Raw genomic sequence first — 5,410 nt, forward strand, 5'->3', positions numbered from 1 at the left:
AGCCGGGGCGAGCGACCCATGGCGGTCTGGGTGCTTATCGCTGCTATTATAGGGGCACCCCGGCAGACGCAAAAAAAAAAAAAATTTTTTTCGACATTCTTTTTTGCTCGTCGACCTCGGGTGACCCAGGTCGCAGTGGGAGCCGCGCACGAAAGCGGCGTCGCGAGACGGCTTCGCGGTCGCTAGTCGCACGAGCTCGGCAACCGCGTCTGCCGGGGCGGAGTTCGGGACGCCGACGGCTAAGTGGGAACCGCCGCTCGGATGTTCGCCGTTTGTGGCCGAGTGAGTGCTGGCACTCCGGCGAAGCCAAACGGGGCCGATTCCGGCACGATATCGGCGTCTTTCTACGTGCTCGCCGGCGACCGTCGCACGAGTACGGCAAAGTGCGTCTGCCGGGGCGGGGTTTGCGACGCGTACGCAATAGTGAGAACCGTCGCTCGGATGTTCGTCGTCTTTCGCCGAGCCAGTGCTGGCACTCCGGCGAAGCCGAACGGAGCCGATTCGGGCACGATATCGGCGTCTTTCCACGTGCTCGCCGGCGACCGTCGCACGAGTACGGTAAACCGCGTCAGCCGGGGCGGAGTTCGGGACGCCGATGCGAAAGTGGGAAGCGCCGCTCGGATCTTCGCCGTTTTTGGAGGAGTCAGTGGCGGCACTCCGGTGAAGCCAAGGTGCGCCAATTCGCGCACGATATCGGCGTCTTTCGACGTGCCCGCCGGCCACCGTCGCACGAGTACGGCAAACCTCGTCTGCCGGGGCGGGGTTTGCGACGCCGACGCAAAAGTGGGAACCGCCGCTCGGATGTTCGCCGTTTTTGGCAGAGTGAGTGCTGGCACTCCGGCGAAGCGAAAGAGCGTGAATGCGCCCACGAAAGTAGCGTATTTGGACGTGCTTGACGGCGACCGCCGCAGGAGTACGAAAAACCACGTCAGCCGGGGCGAGCGACCCACGGCGGTCTGGGTGCTTATCGCTGCTATTATAGGGGCACCCCGGCAGACGCAGAAAGAAAAAAAAAAATGGGGACATGGCGTGCGTCACCGTGCGGCTTCGCAGCGTTGCCGAAGTCGCCGAGCCCTTCGACTGAGCCGAACGGCGGACAGGGAACGTTGGTCGGCCGTTCTAACCTGTCGGTGCCACGCCGAGACGTCGTTAAGGAAAACCGCGTCGTGGGCCTCTACGACGCCGTCGAGTCGTTGTACGTTTGGTGTCCAGCGTGTCGGCGGCGAGTAGCGGACACGTCGTTCACGACTTCGGTCTTTCGCAGTCGACGCGAACTTGCGGAGAGTCGTGGTGCCTCACGTTTTCGGCAGAAACCGCGGCGGAATTTTCCCGTGCGTGCGCGCACGACCTCGGTGCTGTGCCGTCAGCGTAGTGTTGCACAAACTCGTGGCCTACCCAAGGTGCGGTACGTTTGCGGCCGTATCCTCGGTGGGAATTTCGTGAGTAGGGTCGCAAATTCTACGACCTCGGCGGGTTTGAGAGCGACGTAGACTTGTGGCACGCTCAACATGCCACACGTTTCGGGGCACACCCGCGGTGAAATTTTCTCGAGTACGCTCGTATTAGGGCCCAAGGAGGTCTGGGTACTTATCGCTGCTATTATGTGGGGGTTCTCGTGAGCGGCGTACGCGAAAGCGACCGGGTGTCTGATATGCGGCGGGCTTCGGCCTCGTCAAGCGTGTCCTCGGGTCTGCTCCAGGGGAATCCACGGCAGTCGTCTGCAGCCTCATCCGCTTGATGCGTTAGGGGCTGGTTGTCGGACGGTGCCGTTTTACCACGATATCGAGGTGTGTTCCGTGTCGTCCTCGGGCGATTCAGATGCGAAAGCGCCGAAGACGCGGGCGTGACCCGTCGTCTGGCGGCTTTGCAGTCTCGGCTCCGTTGCTAGTTCCGGCCGGTCCACCGACAGTGCAGCGGGCTTGGGCAACCCGCACGGCGCGACCGAGTCGATGCAACGAAAAAGAGCGAGCATGAACGTGCTTCTTGCCGCACGGCTCCCACTCGTCTTTCGGGAAGGTTGTGCCGTAGCGAGCTCGAACGCCGTCATCTCGGAGTGCAAAATAAGCGTGTTGGGGCGCCTGAAGGTGGCCTCCGCCGCACACAGACTGCGTCCGGCCCGCCGAGGGCGAGGACGGACGCGCAGTCGAACGATTACCTGGTTGATCCTGCCAGTAATCATATGCTTGTCTCAAAGATTAAGCCATGCATGTCTAAGTACATGCCGAAATAAGGCGAAACCGCGAATGGCTCATTAAATCAGTTATGGTTCCTTAGATCGTTTCTTCCTACTTGGATAACTGTGGCAATTCTAGAGCTAATACATGCAGTGAGCCTGGAGCCCTTTGGGTAACGGGTGCTTTTATTAGACCAAGATCGATCGGGTTTCGGCCCGTATTGTGTGGTGACTCTGGATAACTTTGTGCTGATCGCATGGCCACGAGCCGGCGACGTTTCTTTCAAGTGTCTGCCTTATCAACTTTCGATGGTAGGTTACTTGCTTACCATGGTTGTTACGGGTAACGGAGAATCAGGGTTCGATTCCGGAGAGGGAGCCTGAGAAACGGCTACCACATCCAAGGAAGGCAGCAGGCGCGCAAATTACCCACTCCCGGCACGGGGAGGTAGTGACGAAAAATAACAATACGGGACTCTTTTGAGGCCCCGTAATTGAAATGAGTACACTCTAAATCCTTTAACGAGGATCAATTGGAGGGCAAGTCTGGTGCCAGCAGCCGCGGTAATTCCAGCTCCAATAGCGTATACTAAAGCTGCTGCGGTTAAAAAGCTCGTAGTTGGATCTCAGTTCCAGACGAGTAGTGCATCTACCCGATGCGACGGCTCGGACTGAACATCATGCCGGTTCTTTCTTGGTGCACTTCATTGTGTGCCTCGAGATGGCCGGTGCTTTTACTTTGAAAAAATTAGAGTGCTCAACGCAGGCGAGTCGCCTGAATAAACTTGCATGGAATAATAGAACAAGACCTCGTTTCTGTTCTGTTGGTTTTTGGAATACGAGGTAATGATTAAGAGGGACGGACGGGGGCATTCGTATTGCGGCGCTAGAGGTGAAATTCTTGGACCGTCGCAAGACGAACTACTGCGAAAGCATTTGCCAAGAATGTTTTCATTGATCAAGAACGAAAGTCAGAGGTTCGAAGGCGATCAGATACCGCCCTAGTTCTGACCATAAACGATGCCAACCAGCGATCCGCCTGAGTTACTCAAATGACTCGGCGGGCAGCTTCCGGGAAACCAAAGTATTTGGGTTCCGGGGGAAGTATGGTTGCAAAGCTGAAACTTAAAGGAATTGACGGAAGGGCACCACCAGGAGTGGAGCCTGCGGCTTAATTTGACTCAACACGGGAAAACTTACCCGGCCCGGACACTGGGAGGATTGACAGATTGAGAGCTCTTTCTTGATTCGGTGGATGGTGGTGCATGGCCGTTCTTAGTTGGTGGAGCGATTTGTCTGGTTAATTCCGATAACGAACGAGACTCTAGCCTATTAAATAGGTGCGGGGTTCCCAGCACCTTACAACCTTCTTAGAGGGACAAGCGGCTCCTAGCCGCACGAAACAGAGCAATAACAGGTCTGTGATGCCCTTAGATGTCCGGGGCCGCACGCGCGCTACACTGAAGGAAGCAGCGTGTCTTTATCCCTGTCTGAAAAGACTGGGTAACCCGTGGAACTTCTTTCGTGATTGGGATAGGGGCTTGCAATTGTTCCCCTTGAACGAGGAATTCCCAGTAAGCGCGAGTCATAAGCTCGCGTTGATTACGTCCCTGCCCTTTGTACACACCGCCCGTCGCTACTACCGATTGAATGATTTAGTGAGGTCTTCGGACCGATGTCCGGCGCGGCCTTTCGGTTGCGCCGGTCTGTTGGAAAGATGACCAAACTTGATCATTTAGAGGAAGTAAAAGTCGTAACAAGGTTTCCGTAGGTGAACCTGCGGAAGGATCATTAACGGATTGTGAAGGGTGAGCGCCTCAGCTGCGTCTGCGCCCGACACTTTCTGCCGCTGACCCCGTTTGGACGCGGGGTCGGCTTTTCCCCACGGGGCTGCCTGAATGTGGAGCGGCACCCCGTGACAAATTGTTGCGCCCAGCGGACGCCAACACCGCGACCTTGGACGGTCGGCCAGGTGGCGGACGCGGGTACAAACGGCGCAACGCACTCATAGGTCGGCTTTCGACCCGCCACTGCACCGTGGCTCGAAGCGCTCGAAATGCGCGACCCGACCGCTGCGGGACCGCCTAGTACTGTAAACAGGAGCGGCGGAGCGCGAACGGCGAGTCGTGGTTACGTCGGTAGAAGGCGAGGCTGCGCGTTCCCGAAACGCCAGCCGAGTGCCCTCCCGACCGTTCGAGCGTGCAAGAACGAGACCCGACAATCGCGCGGCGACTGCCAAGTACGAGAGGAACGGCACAAGCGTCGGCGGTCGGTCAAGGAACTGGCGATGTGACGGGTCCGCTGTGCACCAGTGCATACCGTCCCGCCGTCCGCGGCAAGCGCCTCCGCGTCCTCGGGTGACGGAGGCTGCCGGTCGGTTCTTGCAGGCGAGGGATCTCGCTGGCACCGGTTCGCGTTGACGCGCGGCCGGTCATGGCACGGCGATGCGACGGCCGAGGTGCGCAGTACTCGATGGAGGAACCGCACGCTCCGATGACCGTCCCGCCCTCCGCGGCGTATGCGTACCGACCGTAATGGTTGCAGCAGCGCCGGCCGGCTTTTGAATTCGCCACACGAAACACGGTGCGAGATCGCGGTTAGGGGAGCGTCGACGTTGCCAGGCGTTTTGCTTGCTGCCGAGGGAAAGGCGGCACGGCCACGTCGCGCTCGTCGCGATTAGCGGGTCTGCGCGCTTTGGGAAGGTGCCGCAACGACTTGCCGAAAGAGGAAGCACGGAAGAACGAGGGACTTGGACGTCCCGACAATTGAACGCACTTGCGGCCAGGCCCTTGCTGGCTTCGTTCTTCCGCCTCGAGTAGGCTCGTACGCGGCTCCGGCGCCGAAAGTGGTCCTTGGCACCGACTTCGGTGGACGTGGGAAGTGCCGCGCAAGTACGGCGCGCCTGGCTCCACCTGTTGGCTAAAGTAGGCAGCCGGATCGGCATTTTGGTGTGCGGTGGCAAACCGTGGATGCGAAAAAAGCTTGTGCGATTTCGTGGAACAAAAAGCGGGGGTCCCCCTTTTTATGCGGAGGAGACCGACCCGCCCGCCGTGGTGAACCGCGACGCCACGGTAAAAACGGGAGAGGCTTGTCGATGGGACCGTGCATCCCGCGCTCCACGGAGGCCGGGAGGCGGCCGCCCGAGGAAATGTGTAGCCGTCGAGGCCCGCATCTGCGTGCACTCTTATCCAAATGGGTGTACCGCAGGCATTTTCTGGTTAGGCGGGCCAATGAGAG

The 5,410-nt window shown here is 58.9% G+C and overlaps 1 non-coding gene across 1 annotated transcript; it reads left to right on the top strand.

Moving 5' to 3' along the window:
• The first annotated feature begins 2,152 nt into the window (after positions 1-2,152).
• On the top strand, positions 2,153-3,967 carry LOC142795810 (small subunit ribosomal RNA). The gene has a single exon (XR_012893325.1). It is a non-coding gene; the product is annotated as a small subunit ribosomal RNA (ribosomal RNA).
• Positions 3,968-5,410: the final 1,443 nt, after the last annotated feature.

The sequence above is a fragment of the Rhipicephalus microplus genome, unplaced genomic scaffold (genome assembly GCF_043290135.1).
Source record: "Rhipicephalus microplus isolate Deutch F79 unplaced genomic scaffold, USDA_Rmic scaffold_883, whole genome shotgun sequence".
NCBI classification, from domain to species: Eukaryota; Metazoa; Arthropoda; class Arachnida; order Ixodida; family Ixodidae; genus Rhipicephalus; species Rhipicephalus microplus.